Source organism: Rhinopithecus bieti, unplaced genomic scaffold (assembly GCF_001698545.2).
Source record: "Rhinopithecus bieti isolate Rb0 unplaced genomic scaffold, ASM169854v2 scaffold_53388, whole genome shotgun sequence".
NCBI lineage: Eukaryota > Metazoa > Chordata > Mammalia > Primates > Cercopithecidae > Rhinopithecus > Rhinopithecus bieti.
This window is the reverse complement of record NW_016821137.1, coordinates 335,363-354,141: the sequence shown is the minus strand read 5'-3', so window position 1 is coordinate 354,141 and position 18,779 is coordinate 335,363. Positions and strand designations below refer to the sequence as shown.

Here is an 18,779-nt window from a genome sequence, read left to right as displayed (position 1 = left end):
GTGTCTGCAGCTTTTCCAGGGGGCATAGTGCAAGCTGTTGGTGGATCTACCATTCTGGGGACTGGAGGACGGTGACCCTCTTATTGCAGCTCCACTAGGTGGTGCTTCAATAGGGACTCTCTGTGGGGGCTCTGACCCCACGTTTCCCTTCCACACCGGCCTAGCAGAGGGTCTCCATGAGCGCCCCACCCCTGAAGTAAACTTCTGCCTGGGCATCCAGGCATTTCTATACAACTTCTGAAATCTAGATGATGGTTTCCAAACCCCAATTCTTGACTTCTGTGCACTTGCAGGCTCAACACCACATGGTAACTCCCAAGGCTTGGGGCTTGCACCCGCTGAAGCCATGGCCAGAGATCTGTATTGGCCCCTTTCAGCCACAGCTGGAGCAGGTGCAACACAGGGCACAAAGTCCCTAGGCTACACACAGAATGGAGACCCTGGACCCAGCACAGGAAACAGTTTTCTCTAAAGCCTCCAGACCTGTGATGGGATGGGCTGCTATGAAGACCTTTGACATGCCCTAGAGACATATTCCTCAGGGTCTTGGGAATTAACTTTAGGTTCCTCCTTACTTGTGCAAATTTCTGCAGCAGGCTTGAATTTCTCCTCAGAAAATGGACTTTTCTTTTCCATCACATTGTCATGCTGCAAATTTGTCAAACTTTTATGCTGTGCTTCCCTTATAAAAGTAAATGCCTTTAGCAGCCCCAAAATCACCTCTTGAATACTTTGCTACTTAGAAATTTCTTTTGCAAGATACCCTAAGTCATCTCTCTCAAGCTCAAAGTTCCACAAATCTCTAGGGCAGGGGTAAAATGCTTCCAGTCTCTTTGCTAAAACATAACAAGAGTCACCTTTGCTACAGTTCCCAGCAAGTTCCTCATCTCCTTTTGAGACCAACTCAGCCTGAACCTTATTGTCCATATTTCTATCAGACTTTTGGTCAGAGCCATTCAACAAGTCTCTAGGAAGTTTCAAACTTTCCCACATTTTCCTGTCTTCTTCTGAGCCCAAGAAACTGTTCCAATCTCTGCCTGTTATCCACTTCCAAAGTCACTTTCACATTTTTGGGTACCCTTTCAGCAACACCCCACTACACTGGTACTAATTTACTGTATTAGTCTGCTTTCACACTACTGATGAAGACATACCCAAGACTGGGAAGAAAAGAGGGTTAATTGGACTTACAGTTCCACATGGCGGGAGAGGCTTCAGAATCATGGCGGGAGGTAAAAACTACCTCTTACATGGCAGTGGCAAGAGAAAATGAGGAAGATTCAAAAGCAGAAACCCTGATAAAGTAATCAGATCTTCTGTGACTTATTCACTACCATGAGAACCATGGTAGTGATTCCTCATGGGGGAAACCACCCCCATAATTCAAATTCTTTCCCACGGGGTCCCTCCCACAACACATGGAAATTATTGGAGTCCAATTCAAGATGAGATTTGGGTGGGGACACAGAACCAAACCATGTCAGATTATTATAGTTTGAGACCTTCAATTTAACTCTTTAATTCATCTTGAGTTAATTTTGTATCTGGTGAAAGGTAAGGGCCTTATTTCATTTTTTTTTCTGCATATGGATAGCAGCTGTCCCAGCACCATTTATGGAATAGAAAATCATTTCTCCATTGCTTATTTGTTGACTTTGCTAAAAACCATATGGCTGTAGGTGTGTGATTTCATTTCTGAGTTCTCTATTCTGTTCTATTGCTCTATAAGTCTGTATCTGTACCAGTACCATGCTGTTTTGGTTAGTGTAGCTTTATAGTTTAGTTTTATGTTGGGTAGCGTGATGCCTCAGCTTTGTTCTTTTTGCTTAGGATTGCCTTGGCTATTCAAGCTCTTTTGTGGTTCCATATGAACTCTAGGATATATATATATATATATATACTTCACTATATTATATATATATAGATAGATAGATAGATAGATTAGATATATAATATTGTTATATATAATATTATATAATATATATATATATATATTCCTAGTTCTGTGAAAATGAGGTCAGTAGTTTGACAGAAACGATGTTGAATCTGTAAATTGCCTTTGGCAGTTGGGCCATTTTAATGAGCTTGATTCTTTCAATTCATAACCACTAGATTGTTTTCCCGATTATTTACATCATCTGATTTCTTTCAGTGTTTTCTAATGTTTCTTGTAGAGATCTTTTATCTCCTTGTTAGATCTATTTCTCAATATTTTATTTTTTTAATGGCTATTTTAAATGGGAATAAGTTCTTGATAGGTCTCTCAGCTTGAATGTTATTGGTATATAAAAATGCTATTGATTTTTGTACATGGATATTGTACCTTGAAATTTTACCGAAGTTATTTATCAGCTCCGGGAGCCTTTTGGCAGTCTTTAGGGTTTCCATACCTATTCTAGGTATAGAATCATATCATCCAGGAAGAAAAATATTTTGACTTATTTTCCTATTTGGATACCTTTTATGGCTGATTGCTATGGCTAGCACTTCCAATACTGTGTTGAATAGGAATGGTGAAAATGGACATTCTTGTTTTGTTCCAGTTTACAAGGGGAATGTTTATGTTTTTGCCCATTCAGTAGGATCTTCGCTGTGGGTTTGTTATAGATGGCTCTCATCATTTTAAGGGATGTTACTTTGATGCTTTTTTTTTTGAGGGTTTTTATCAGGAAAGAATATTGGATTTTACTCAAAAAATTTTCTATGTCTATTGAGATGATCAATTTGTTTTTGTTTTAATTCTTTTTATGTGGTGAATCACATTTCTTAATTTGCATTGTTGAACCAACCTTGCACCCTAAGAATGAAGCCTACTTTATCATGGTGAATTAACATTTGATTTGCTGTTGTATTCAGTTCGATAGTATTTTGCTGACAATTTTTTTGCATCTGTGTTCATCAGGGATATTAGCCAGTAGTTTACATTTTTCTTTGTGTCTTTACCATGTTTTGGTATTAGGGTGATGCTGGCCTCACAGAATGAGTTAAGTAAGAGTACTTCCTCCTGGATTTTTGGAATAGTTTCAGTAGAATTGGTGCCAGCTCTTTTTTGTACATCTGTTAGAATTTGAGCTGGGCACAGAGGTGCACACCTGTAATCCCAGCTCCTTGGGAGGCTGAGGCAGGAGAATCACTTGAATCCAGGAGGTGGAGGTTGCAGTGAGCCAAGATTGTGCCCTTGCATTCCAGCCTGGGCAACAGAGTGAGGGTCCATTTCAAAAAAAAAAATTATATATATATATATAGGCTGTGAATCCAACTGGTCCCTGGCTTTCTTTGGTTGGTAAGTACATAATATAATGTTCTATGATTGTGTGATTAATGTTTTCCTTTGGAGGAAAATTTACAGATTTTCTTTGGATTATATCCAAAAACATTACTTTAAATGCTAAGTACATTTTTCCAAGCTGCATTATAATATCTTTGGGTTTATGCAATGACAAAGAAAACAATGTCTTTTACTTTTTTTTTTTCCATGACTCTGGCTCACTTTATTTTTGGCCCCAGGTCAGGTCTCCCAAAGGGTTTCCCAGCAGTCACTTCAGAGTCTCCTGCAGAGTCACCATCAAGCAGACCTCTTCCTTGGGAGGCCACGTCATCGCCCCAACCCTTGACTTCTGATATCACCATCTCCTGTCACCTGGGCTCCAGTCTCTGTCTGATGGCCTCGAACAGGACATCAAAGCATAGCTACCAGTTTGAAGGTGTCCTCCAGCTTGGCAGGAACCACGTTGACAAAAGCCTTGTAGAGCACAGCACCCTTGGGCAGCCTGGTGATCAGATCCACAGCCTCCGTGTTTCTGAGATGAGGCACGTAGACCTCCTTAGTGTAGCGGACTGTCCCCTCTTCCAGGGCATACAGACATTTATTCTTCCCAAGACCCACATGGGCACCTGGGTGCCAGCGGAAATGATTCTGTGTTCCAATGATGTTCCCAGCATGAACATAGTGACCTTCCATTTTCTTAATGCCTAGGCATCTGCCTGATGACTTTCCACCAAGGTTTTTGGAGCTACCACCTGTCTTCTTGGATGCATATCTGACAGCAAGAGCTGTAGCAGGAGTGGAGCTCAGCAAGGATGTAACGGCTGTTCAAGTCCTCAGCGCCAGCACCACAGAAGCCATGTTTGTGTTCACTTGTCTTTTTACTTTTAACTGATTTCAAATAGTCAAAAGTATCTCTTAAATTTTTAGAAAAAAATGTTCAAGGCCGGGTGCGGTGGCTCACGCCTGTAATTCCAGCACTTTGGGAGGCCGAGATGGGTGGATCACGAGGTCAGGAGATCGAGATCATCCTGGCTAACACGGTGAAACCCCGTCTCTACTAAAAAATACAAAAAACTAGCTGGGCGAGGTGGCGGGCGCCTGTAGTCCCAGCTACTCGGGAGGCTGAGGCAGGAGAACAGCGTGAACCCGGAGGGGCGGAGCTTGCAGTGAGGTGAGGTCCGGCCACTGCACTCCAGCCTGGGCCACAGAGCGAGACTCCGTCTCAAAAAAAAAAAAAAAAAAAAAAAAAAAGAAAAGAAAAAAATGTTCAAAGTTTGTAGCAGGTCTATCATGCACTGGTCACCACCTTGTGTGAGTTTAGTGAAACAGAAAATACTCATACACAAGTTACATGAAGTGGATTTATTATTCATGGATAGACAGCAAGGGGAAGGGGAAAAACACCTTAGAATCCAGTGAGAACTGGTCCCCCAAGACTCAAGAAAGCCTCTCAGGAGAGAGGAAATCTTGACTGCACATGCTCCACTTTCACCACAGCTTAAGAACCTTGAAAGGCAGTCCACACCAAGTTATATACATCATGTGACAGGAGTCATGTCACATGCTGGGCAAAGCTTTGATGGGCATTCTGCTTCCAGGGGATAGAGGAACAAAGCACAGGCTTTCCTGAACTTTTTCCTCCTAACTCAAGATATTACATTCCCTAAGAGGGTCAAGAACAGTCCTGCACTATTTCTGATAGTTCTTCCTTATCTCAAGATATTGCATTCCCAGGGTACTCTATAGTTAATCCTGGGGGAAAAAAAAAAAAAAAATGCAAGAAAAGGAGGGAAATGCACCAGTCTAAGGCCACCTGGAAAACTGTCTCGTAATAGCATATTTGGTGGTTTAGGTATACAATTAATTCCTTTTTTTTTCCTTGTTATTAAGAGTATTTTAAGGTTTATCTAGCAATCTTAAAGCTAAGATGTTGTGCCTCATTTGAGGCTAACATTGTGTAATTTCTGTTGTCAAAGGCATACACATTATTTTCAGGTTTCTAACAAAATGTATTATCATTTTGAATCATGTTGAAAGAATATAATGTTTACTACAAGAGCCTTGGAAGAATTCTTTTTTAAAATAAACTCATTTCTTTTGTTGCATGAATAGTCATGTACAAAGCCTATACTATAACAAGCTTTAACACATTCATCTTAGTTAAGGAAACTATGGAAAATTCTGCTCACAGTCCTTTGTGTTAGAGATAGGAGTGAGACAGCATTATCAGACATTTACTTATGGGAACATAATGACTCTTGACGCTTAGCAAGATAATGGAGAAAACTACACTTAAGTTTCAAGATCACTGTATTACAGACTAGCTATATGATTTTCTGCAAGCTATTCACAATTTGTGTCCCTACATTCTATACATGAAATGATGGATAAACTGTACATGAAACTTGGTAAGTAATGCCTGAATATGATTTTATTTTTATAAAGAATATAAATAGAGAGCTCTCTTCCTCATTACTTAATATTATAGGAAAATAAAATTCTACAAATTTTATATAACACCTGCTGTGTACTAAGCAATGAATGTGCTGAGATTTCACATTTGTTAAAAGTTAAATTGCAGGTCTATCCTAAATTTGCTAAAAAACCCTTAATGTGATGTTTTTGTTTGAGAAAGTTGCATTTCCAAACACCAATGTGCACATTTATGAGGTTTTCATTAAAGTTTTTTTAATCTGCCTTAGACAAACTAAAGACAAAAAAAAAAAAAATAACAAAACAATGTGCATGCACATAAACATACAACTAAATATGTGCAGTTTTAAGAACTGTAATTTATTTTAAAATTTATATGTTCTTATAATACAGATTATTATAAAGGCATAGACTACTCAGTTATGCTGATATTGAATGGTTTGTTGTTACCCTTATTTTGAATATTCTCACATAGGAAAATAATAAGTTGGTAATAAATATATTTTAGTCGTCTTCTACCTTTTCTTCCTTCATTCATTTATTATTACTTTTATTTTTTTAGAACCCATCACAGTTCCACATGACTGGATAAAGCAGTGAACAACAACAAAATAGTTTTCGTGAAGCTAACATTCTAATATGATGCTAAGTTCAAGGAATGCTAGTTCCTGTAATGGATAAATCCAAAATGGGTTAAACAAAATGAACGTTTATTTCTTGTTTGTGTCACCATACAATGAACTTAACACCTAGATGGCTGATGAAGAAAGAGAACATGAAAAACCACAGCAGTCTCTTACCTGTTTCAGGTTGAAAGGGGAAAATCACTTTTTCTTACATCCATCAATGAGAATAAGTTTCAGAGCACCACTTAGGACTACCGGGAAATTTCACTTCTAAATTCACAACTGCTTGCACGCAAAATTATACCCTGTAGAGAGAAATACAGACTCATGTCGTCAGCTAACTGTTATTACAACCGTCCCCCAAGGCAAGGAACAAATACCTCTTTCACTTTTCTTCTCATAGAACATTGTGTTCTCGCCCCAAAGATGACAACTCAAATCTTCTCTAATAACCGTATCCAATTTAAAGTCCAGGTCATGAAGAGTCATCTCCACAAGATCTGGATGTGGTTCTCACAAGGTAGCAAACTGTAAGCTAAAACACATAAATGTCTGCCCCTCCAACTCTGAATCTACAGGAGTAGAGCCGGGAAAATTAACTGTGGTTAAAACTAACACAAGATGGAGCAACATGGCACTTGAAGAAAGAATTGGCGCCATGCAACACTGAGTACTTCATAACAACGATGCAGTCTGAGTTGCGTGGCATTGCGAAGATGATAGCTCTCCTATTTAGGCTAGACACTGTTTTTTATTTTTGGTAGAAACTCTCTTATCCCCTTTACCTCGATATTCTTTGTTTTGCTATGCAGATAAGAGACAATTCTCCTTTGTGCTTTATCCTCCTTGGCAACATCTGAAGTGGAAAAGTCGAAGTAGGAACGTGTGCCTTTAGAAGGTGATGTAAACGTTTGCAGTCAGCTTTTAGTCTTTGCAAGTTTAATACTAGAGAGCTGTTTTATTCATGCTCAAAAGTCAAAGGTTTATTTTATTTATCTGTTTATTTATTTTGAGACGGAGTCTCGCTCTGTCGCCCGGGCTGGAGTGCAGTGGCCGGATCTCAGCTCACTGCAAGCTCCCCTCCCGGGTTTACGCCATTCTCCTGCCTCAGCCTCCCCAGTAGCTGGGACTACAGGCACCCGCCACCTCGCCCAGCTAGTTTGTTGTGTTTTTTAGTAGAGACGGGGTTTCACGGTGTTAGCCAGGATGGTCTCGATCTCCTGACCTCGTGATCCGCCCGTCTCGGCCTCCCAAAGTGCTGGGATTACAGGCTTGAGCCACCATGCCTGGCCTATTTTATTTTTTTGAGACGGAGTCTCACTCTGTCTCCCGGGCTGGAGTGCAGTGGTGGGATCTCAGCTCACTGCAAGCTCCACCTCCGGGTTTACGCCATTCTCCTGCTCAGCCTCCCGAGTAGACTGGGACTACAGGTGCCGCCACCTCGCCTGGCTAGCTTTTTTGTTTTGTTTTGTTTTGTTTGTTTTGTTTTTGTTTGTTTGTTTTTGTTTTTGTTTTTGTTTTTGTTTTTGTTTTTGTTTTTGTAGTTTTTAGTAGAGACGGGGTTTCACCGTGTTAGCCAGGATGGTCTCGATCTCCTGACCTCGTGATCTGCCCATCTCGGCCTCCCAAAATGCTGGGATTACGGGCTTGAGCCACCGCGCCCCGCCAAAGGTTTATTTTTTACTAGGAAAAAAACAAGAGATAACTAGCATTCCACTTTCCAACATACTTCCAGTAGCTTCAGAGAGTACATACTAAGCCTTGAATATTGTGTCAGAAATTGTTGCAGGACTCTTCCTTAGTTCAGCTAAAAACGGGGTTCGTTGTTTCCTGGCCACGTAAATTCAGGCTCGCAGACGATTTAAAGGGTGAGTGAAACAGGGTTTTATTGGGTGGAAAAGGGAAAAATGGAAGAAACAGGGACTCTCGCATGGCCATAGTCCCTCCACTAGGGCGCTTCCCACTCGGTAGTTTGAATCCCAGGCTCCACATAGGAAGAGGAGGAGCTAGGCTCCTCCCGGCTGCAAAGGGCTTGAACTTCCCGAGGCTGCACCCCAGTGGACAGGCTGGTTGGAGTTTCTCTAGGGACCACCTCCCACGTGGCTGTCTTAAAATGAGTTTATTTTATTTTCTATGCTGCCTACTAAGCCAATGACGTAGCTAACCTCTACTTAAAAAAAAAAAACACGTTTCATTATTATTTTAGGTAATTCTATGTGTAGTAAAATACAAACTCTGAAATCTCGGCAACTTATAATTAACCTTTATTTTGTTCTTATGTCACCATCTACCAGAAATTATCCTCATCAATGTCCCTCCTCCTATTTTAAAATACATAATTCCTTCATATTGTGAATCAGCGAGGCCTCCGAGTCCTCTTCATTGAATGATAGGTAGGAAAAATGCCTCTTGGGAGAGTACACATGATTGTTAACTCAGAAGAAACACAACACTTACTCTAAAATTTCCTTTGCTACTGGTAATCCTGTGGCTCCACTAAGACAGAACATGAAATTAGGAATGTAATCACATGCTCACATCCTCTTTCCAAGAACGTCTTATTTAATTAAAATGAAGTTTGTGTATTTGATATTGCTTGATGCGTGAGGAAAGACTCAAAAATTAAAAATAAAACTGGTAACACAATATATCAAGTCATAGTATGTCCTATGAAGCAAAATAAAGTTGGTCAAATAGATAGTAAGTGATAATGAGGTGCAAGGACTGTTATTTTATTTATAGGGTATAGAAACCTGAAGGAATTCAGGAAAAAAAGTGATCCATTTGGGTACTTGAGGAAATGACTTCCAGACCGAGATAACAGCTGTTTCAAAAGCTTTAGGCAAGGCATACTTAGAATTGTGCAGGACAAATAAGGACAATGTGTCAATGAAATATGAAAAAAAATTGATGTCAGAGAATTATCTAGGTCTAGATCATGTAGCATCTTGTAAGTCATCTTAATAATCTTGGAATTTGTTATGAGTGAGGTGGGAAGTTATCAGAGATGCCTTTTATGCAAACAAGTAAGATGATCTTTTGAAGAAAGTTACTAAAATTATATTTCAAGAACCTATATTTCTTTCATGCAAGTTTCCCCAATGTTAGCATCTTATATAATCATAGCATACTTATTAAAACTAGAAAATTAACATTGATACAATATTAAGTAATTCACAGACCTCATTCAAATTTTAACAGTTGCCCCAATACTGTCCTTTTTCTGTCCCAGGATCTGTCCAGGATTGTCCATTACAGTTAGTTTTAATGACTCCTTAGCCTCCTTCAATTTTGAACAGTCCTTCACTTTTGCTTGTCTTATATGACCTTGAAACTCTTGAAAAGTAGTTGTTGATTATTTTGTACAATATCCCTTGGTATGAATCTGTGTGATGTTTCCTCACATTAGACTGACTGTGTGCAATTTTGGCAGGAATAAGAGAAGCGATGTTTTGCTCTTCCCAGGATATTATATCAGTAAGTAAATAATGTTGACATGTCTCCTTCCTAGAAATATTAACTTAGAACATTTTGTGGAGATGGTATCTGTCAGAATTCTCTACTGTAAACTTGTATTTTTTCATTTGTAATTTATCAATGTCTTGTTGAATTTTTGTCACTATGAAAATATCCTGTTTATGGTAATATTTTTGCCCACCCAATTTAACATTCCTTAATTATTCTTGGCTGCAATAATTCTTAATGTGGTATTTGCCAAGTAGTGATTTTCTAGGTCTACCATTCCTTTTATATTCATTGTTTTGAATTCTACTCTAAAGAATAACTCATTTGTTTGCATTTGTTCATTTTCCTGATTATTTATAGCTTTATGTGGTCATGGATATTTATTTTATATTTTATGTGTTTTACTCCATTAGCAACACTGCTTATTTTATTGCTCAAAATAACTTTGACTTGGTCATTGGGAGTTCTTTCATAGTGACTCCTGTGATCTTTTGATGCACTCCTATCTTTTACTTTTTTTTTTTTTTTTTTTTTTTTTTTTTTTTTTTTTTTTTTTTTTTTGTGAGCCATTCATTACTCTCTGGCACTACAAGATATTACAGGCTCACCTTACATTCTCCTGGCACAGTCCCAGAGTTAAGAATTTTTCCAAGAAGCTTGTTTCATTTTGTTGGGGAATGGTATTTAGAAACCAGATGCTAGATGTTTTCACTGCCAGGATGTTTTATTTATTTATTTTGTAGTTGGAGTGGGAGTCTATGTTGCCAGCCTAATCTCAAATTCCTGGGCTCAAGTGATCTTCCACCTCTGCCTCGCACATAGCTGGCAGTACAGGCAGCGGCCACCTCACCAGGCTCAGCATGTTATTTTTTGTAAGACCTCTCAGAGTTAGAAAATAGACACACACACACACACACACACACACACACACACTTTTTTCAATTTCCATATCTATTTTAGGAAAGAAGGACTGGTGTAACTGATGTGCTGTGTATGGAAATAAGAGTGAAACAAGAGCCGGGCGCGGTGGCTCACACCTGTAATGCCAGCACTTTGGGTGGCCGAGGAGGGTGGATCACGAGGTCAGGAGATCAAGACCATCCTGGCTAACACGGTGAAACCCCGTCTCTACTAAAATACAAAAGAAGGCTGGACGCAGTGGCTCACGCCTGTAATCCCAGCACTTTGGGAGGCCGAGCTGGGAGGATCACGAGGTCAGGAGATCAAGACCATCCTGTGAATGGTGAAACCCCGTCTCTACTAAAGATACAAAAAATTGCCGGGCATGGTGGGAGCACCTGTAGTTCCAGCTACTCGGGAGGCTGAGGCAGGAGAATGACGTGAACCTGGGAAGCGGAGCTTGCAGTGAGCCGAGATCACGCCACTGCACTCCAGCCTGGACGACCAAGCAAGACTCGGTCTCAAAAAATAAAAAAAATAAAAAATAAAGTGAAATAAAATGAGATTAAATATATCCAGGAGCTATGTAATTTATAGTTTTATAGTCCCGGACAAGTCTGGATTTTATTGTAAGAATATTGAGAAATCATTGAAGGAGCTTAGTAAGCACAGCATATGATGTGATTCATGATAACAAAAGATAATTCTAATGTGAAAAGAGGATTAGAGTCAGAATATGTAGAGACGTGAGATTTTAAATATCTAAAGGGCAAAAACAAAACAGGGAGAAAAATAGTCAGGGAAGTGTGGGAGGGCTGAAACACATAGTTACCTCTTTAAAAAAAAAATTTACATTAATATTATGTCCAAAATTCATAATCTTTTCTTACCATGGCAAGAAGGAAAATAGAAAATACCTAGGGTAAAGATGATTGAACCTCTAGAAATAAATGTCTAAGGCTGTTTTTCTCATTTTGAGTAAAAGCTTCATGACTTACTTTGCATTGGAAAGATAGTTCAAACGTCTCATCCTAAGTAGAAATGACTTTGTGGTGTAAAGCCTAGCTCAGGAGTGATAGAGAGCTTTTAATCAAATTACACACAGAAACAGATGGGACAAATCTTGTGCATCATTACTGTGCATGTCCCAGCTGAGCTCTCTACTTGAGTTCTAGAAGATGAAAAAGAGAACACAAGTCAACAATGCACAGACCTCTAAACACTTCTTGGGCTGTGGGTAGATAGTCCCATAACTAGACCTCAAAAAGTACGATTTATTCACATCGTACTTGGGTTCAGTGAAATTAGTTTACTAAATATATATGACACAAACAATCTACATAGTTATTTTCAAAAGAAAGCAATGAAGAAAGGAATTTTTTTAAGTTTCAATAAAAAAAGAAGAATTCATTAAAGGAGAAAATCATCCAGGGAATATAATTTTCACAACAAATGCGGTTTTCTAAATGAAAAAAAGAAAAAGAGATTATTAAAGGAAAAAAAATCAGACACAAAATTTTAAGTGACTTAAGGAGGTATAGCATGATATTTCTAAGCTTGATAAACATGAAGAAAATTTTTTTAAGAAATATAAGAAGAAGGAAATGTTTACACTGTAATTTTTAATTAATTGTTTTATTTTTTTATTTTGATATTATAATCTTAGAATTTAGATCATGTAATAGTATAAGCAAAGTGTAGTATCATAGAACTATTCCACGAACTATTCTAGGAAAACACTCAAAGAAAATCCTTACACAGGCCAAGTATGAGGATATATGATATCTTGCAGTGATTTTAGTAGCAGAGATTTGAAGGCAGACTGTAGTCTATTAGTATAGAATGGATTGATATGTGGTAAGTTCTGGCAAAATTGTGGAATCCTATTATCACCAAAAAAAAAAAAAAAAAAAAAAATGAACACTTGTCTCCAACTAGAGTAAGATTTTAAAATTTAAAAGACATATAGTATAAAACATTCAAATTAAATAATTAAAACTAAACATATACAAAAACAAATGTATATATCTACATTTAAGAAATTCATACTGATCTATGGTCAAGTTTTAAACGTTTCATGGTGGATGCTAGGTGTGAAGGAGCACATAATGGGAAGTAGGAATGAAAGTTAGAGATTAAGCCATTTTAAAATAATTATTTTTCTTTCAATAGGTCAATAAGGCAATTGTGCTGTGACCTGATGAGCTGACTACCTTAGTACTGTACAGCAGACACTCAAAAGAAAAAAAGGACATTTATATAAGATAGATGCAATTCCTTTATGCTTGATGAAATAAGTGTTCAAGGCTGTTGCGGTTTAAGTGCCTATTTACCCTTTGTATTTTCAACAAACAGATGATTTCACAAGCCATGGCCCTGACCCCCATCACACGTACACACACATGCACACGGACACACACACACACTCCCCAATAACTACATACACAGTGTTTTGGCATTTTTTTTTTTTTCTCATAACATTGTTAACATCCAGAATCAAAAGTTTAGTTGCTAATGTAGCTATAAATTTGCATCTTAATACAGTTTTGTTTTTTGTGAGATCTATATCATTTGTGAGACAGATTGAAATGGAGTCGTAGAATATTTGTTAATTATATTTGCCATTAACTTTGTGACATAGTAGATTGTTTATTAAAAAAATTAATCTCTAGAAGCTACTTCCATCTCTTGGTTATTTTTAACTTGATTATTCCCTAGTTGTTATTTTTTTTCCTCTTGATAAATAATCTTGAGATTTCATGTGTGTTCTTATCAAATGAATAATCATAAAGGAATGCTCCAACAGTCACAACCAGACAGATTTCCATCTCAGGGTTTTTGTATTTGCTGTTCTGTCTGCTTAGCACTATTTTCTCAGATAGTCACATGGCTCACTCACACCTCTCCTTCAAGTGCTTGCTCACATGAATGTTCTCATCAATGCCTTCCCTGACCACCTCATGCAAAGTTAACCTGCCTCAGAGCTCTATTCCCCTTATCCATATTTGTTCATTTGCATTTGTTTATTTGTTCAGGTATATTTTTCTGTCATATTTTAGTGCAAGCAAGCTCCTTGAAGGCAAAGATTTTTATGACTTTTTTCCCTTAAATCTCCAAATCCTGGAAGAATAGCTGATAAATATGATGTGCCTAAAAAGTGTTGAGGGAATGAATAAAAGCAGTTTGTAAAATAATAATAATAATAATGAACACTATCTTGTTTAGAAACATACACATAAGATAAAAGTTCTTAGGTTATTTATTCATTTGCAAGGATTTGCTCATTTATATTTCTGCCTCTTGGGAATTGTCTTACCTTTTATAATATAAAGCAATGGGAAAATAAATTTACAACTACCTTTGCTGGAATACATTGATAATAGATGAAATAACTATATTAAATTCTCTTCCAAAAAATATTTTTCTTGAGATATTTGACAGCACTGACCTTCGACAATCAGTAGCAAACTGCTTCAAATAAATGATGATTATGTTTGACTTATTAAAATGTTTTAGAATCTCTGTTATACTATTTCACTATGAATTTTCTATATCTTAGGGAAAACAAAGAGGTTTAATCTTCAGAAACTGCATAATACCCTTCAAATTGGAGGTCAGTTACGTAAGCTTCCCTAAAATTTAGCACCACGAATTAACTCCAGCTTACTTTACATAGCAATCCACAACCCCTTCACATGGAAGAGATAAAAATATGGCTCTTTTAAAGGCCAAGAAATGACATTATAGAAACGCTTTGGGAGTAATAAAAATAACTTGCAAAATAATTCTGAGAAAGTTATAGCCCCTGAAAAATGTGTCATACAAAGTCCTTACTCACGTATGGGGTTTGATAAGCTTAGAGAGTTGAAGATTCATATGCAACCTATCATCCTCAATGTACCTAAGAATTCTCCCAATTATAAAGTAAATACAGAGTTTAAGTAGTCTGAATGACTTTTTAAAATATTTGTTACTTACTCTGGATTCTTCCAGCCTAATAAAAGGATATTTTTGCAATAAATAATTGTTACAATTTTACAAAATACATGTCACCTGGATTTTGCAAAAGAGACTAATTGATGAAATAGACTATTATAATTGTGAATACATCAGCCATAAAGAAAATAATGATAATTTACTACCATTATACACTTCAAAGTTCTTATAATTGGCATTTTAAATGGTAATGGTGGCATTTTTTCAAATATTCAGTAAAACAAAACTATTTTGATTTTGAAAAGCAGTAGATCATGTCATTCTATAAATTATGTTGGAAAACTTGTAATTGCATTCTTCAAACTAATAACAGACTGGAATGCATAATATAGGAAAGGTTTTGTTACTTTTATGGTATAGCAATGTGACTCTTATTAAAAAAAAAAAAAATACCTTATGATGGTTGTGTTTTCATAACGGAAAATGAACTATATTGGATCATTCTCATTTATATGCCTGCCCCCTCCAAGTATTCATAACGTAGTAACCTTACCCAGAGTTAAAAAAAAAATCTCAAAGTTTCTAAAGTTCCTAATGAGAAGTGACAACGTGCTAGCAGCCATCGCTCTCGGCGCCTCTTTGGCCTCAGCGTCCACTCTGGTGGCACTTGAGGAGCCCTTCAGCCTGCCACTGCACTGTGGGAGCCCCTTTCTGGGCTGGTGGAGGCCAGAGCTGGCTCCCTTTGTTTGCTGGGGGATGTGGAGGGAGGGGCTCAAGTGGGAACCAGGGCTGCGTGCCGCACTCACAGGCCTGCAGGAGTTCAGGGTGGGCGCTGGCTCAGCAGGCCCCGCACTGGGAGCAGCCAGTTGGTGCCGCCAAGGGCAGTGAGGGGCTTAGCACCCGGGCCAGCAGCTCCGGAGGGTGTGCCTGGTCCCCCAGCACTGCAGGCCGCCCTCACCACTGGAATTCTCGTAGGCCCTCAGCCATCTCCCCGCGGGGCAGGGCTGGGATCTGCAGCCTGCTATGCCTGTGCCTCACTTCCCCCATGGGCTCCCACGCTGCCCAAGGCTCCCTGACCCGCACCAACCCTGCTCCACTGCCCGGTCCCATGGACCGCACAAGGGCTGAGGAGTGTGGGCATGCAGCAAGGGACTGGAAGGCAGCTCCACCCACGGCCCTGCTGTGGGATCCACTAGGTGAAGCCAACTGGGCTCCTGAGTTGGGTAGGGACTTGGAGAACTTTTATGTCTAGCTGGAGGATTGCATATGCACCAATCAACACCCTGTGTCTAGCTCAAGGTTTGTAAATGCACCAATCAGTGCTCCCTGTCTAGCTAATTTCATGGGACTTGAAGAACTTTTGTGTCTAGCAAAAGGATTGTAAATGCATCAATCAGCACTCTGTGTCTAACTCAGGGATTGTAAACACACCAATCAGCACCCTGTCAAAACGGACCAGTCCGCTCTCTGTAAAATGGACCAATCAGCAGGATGTGGGTGGGGTCAGATAAGGGATAAAAGCAGGCTGCCAGAGCCAGCAGCAGCAACCTGCTGGTGTCCCCTTCCACACTTTGGAAGCTTTGTTCTTTTGCTCTTTATAATAAACCTTGCTGCTGCTCACTCTCTGGGTCCACAGTAAGTTTATGAGCTATAACACTCACCACAAAGGTCTACAGCTTCACTCCTGAAGCCAGCGAGGCCATAAACCCACCAGAAAGAACAAACTCACCACCTTTAAGAGCTGTACCACTCCAGACACACCACCTTTAAGAGCTGTAGCACTCACCATGAAGGTCTGCAGCATCACTCCTGAAGTCAGTGAGACCATAAATCCACCAGAAGGAAGAAAATGTGGACACATCTGAACATCTGAAGGAACAAACTCCGGGCAAACCATCTTTAAGAACTGTAACACTTACCGGGAGAGACTGCAGCTTCACTTTTTTTTTTTTTTTGAGACGGAGTCTCGCTCTGTTGTCCGGCCTGGAGTGCAGTGGCCGGATCTCAGCTCACTACAAGCTCCGCCTCCCGGGTTTACGCCATTCTCCTGCCTCAGCCTCCCGAGTAGCTGGGACTACAGGCGCCAGCCACCTCGCCCGGCTAGCTTTTGTATTTTTTAGTAGAGACGGGGTTTCAACGTGTTAGCCAGGATGGTCTCGAACTCCTGACCTCGTGATTCGCCCGTCTCGGCCTCCCAAAGTGCTGGGATTACAGGCTCTTTTGAAGCCAGTGAAACGAAGTTAGTGAGACCAAGAACCCAACAATTCTGGACACATTTTGGCGACCACGAAGGAACTATCACCTATCACCAAGCAGTGAGACTATCGCCTACCACCCAGTGGTGAGTACCATGAGATCCCTTTCTCTTGCTCTTCTGTGCTATTTTTCCTTAGAATTCAGGGACTAAATACCGGACACCTGTCAGCCAGTTAAAAGCGACTAGTATGGCCACTGGGCTAAAGACACGGGTGTCAAGCTTTCTGGGAAAGGGCTCTCTAACAAACTCTGACTCTTTGGAGTTGCAAGCTCTGATTTGCCTGGCACCAGCTTCCACTTTTCCTGTACTTCTGGGCTGAGCCGAGGGTCGACAGAGAGGAAAGCCATTGAGCTCCAGGGTCCCAACAAGAAGTTCGTTGACCCTGTGGCCATGAGTAGAACTCTCAAAGTCATGTCGCCCAAGGGAGACTCACCCATCTATTCTATCTACCCTGACCCTTGTCCCCTGGGTCCTAATGCCTGCCAGACAAACTTCCTCTTGCTTCTCTTCTCCGAGGCTAGCCCTGCTTCCAAAATCCACTGCCTGTCTCTGGTGTTTTTCTAGTTTCTCCTATAAAAATGATTTCTAGTATAAACTCCAGGACTCTGTTACTTTCTTTAGGCACCTGGGCTCACCAATCAGAAAGACACAATTTTGGCCCATAGCCCCATGGTAGGGATTATCTGGAATTTTAGGATCCCTCCTCAGACTGGCAGGTCTAACAAAATCTGTTCCTGAAGGATACAGGTAGCCTCAGAAATTGAATCCTTCCTATTCATATAAGTGTGGACAAAAGGTGTCACTCTTCCAACCCTGGAAACCACTTCCCTCCCTCAGGGTGTGGCCCTCTACTTCATTTTGGGGCATAACTTCTTTATAGGACAGGGGTAAAATCCCAATACTAATAGAGGAATGCTTAGGACTCTAACAGGTTTTCGAGAATGTATCGGTAAGGGCCACTAAATCTGATTTTCTTGGCCCTCTTTGTGGTCTAGGAGGACAGGCAAGGGTGCAGGTTTTGAGAATACATCAGTAAGGGACACTAAATCTGACCTTCCTTGGTCCTCCCTGTGGTCTGGGAGGAAAACTAGTGTTTCTGCTGCTGCACTGGTGAGTGCAACTATTCTGATCAGCAAGGTCCAGGGACCATTGCAGGTTCTTGGGCAGGGGTTGTTTCTGCTGCTGCGTCAGTGAGCGCAACTATTCTGATCAGTAGGGTCCAGGGACCTTTGCAGGTTCTTGGGCAAGGGCAAAAGAAAACAAACCAAAACTGCGGGGGGATTTGTCTTTCAGATGGGAAACACTCAGGCATCAGCAGGCTCACCCTTGAAATGCATCCTAAGCCAATGGGACCAATTTGACCCACAAACTCTGAAAAGAGGTGGCTCATTATTTTGCTCTATGGGCTGGCCCCAAAATTCTCTCTGATGGGGAAAAGGGCCACCTGAGGGAAGTACAAATTACAATACTATCCTGCAGCTTGACCTTTTCTGTAAGAGGGAAGGCAAATGGAGTGAAATACCTTATGTCTGAGCTGTATTTTCAATGAAGGAGAATACAGAATTATGCAAAGCTTGCAACTTACATCCCACAGGAGGACCTCTCAGCTTATCCATATCCTAGCCTCCCTATAGCTCTCCTTCCTATTAATGATAAGCCTCCTCTAATCTCCCCTACCCAGAAGGAAATAAGCAAAGAAATCTCAAAAGGACCACAAAACCCCAGGCTATCGGTTATGTCCCCTTCAAGCTGTAGGGGAGGGGAATTTGGCCCAACCCGGGTACATGTCCCTTTCTCCCTCTCTGATTTAAAGCAGATCAAGGCAGACCTGGGGCAGTTTTCAGATGATCCTGATGGGCACACAGAAGTCCTACAGGGTCTAGGGCAAACTTTT

General features: G+C 40.0%; 1 pseudogene; it reads right to left on the bottom strand.

The window, feature by feature from the left end:
• Positions 1–3,664: 3,664 nt before the first annotated feature.
• LOC108520709 (39S ribosomal protein L27, mitochondrial pseudogene) lies at positions 3,665–4,126 on the bottom strand (annotated as a pseudogene).
• Positions 4,127–18,779: the final 14,653 nt, after the last annotated feature.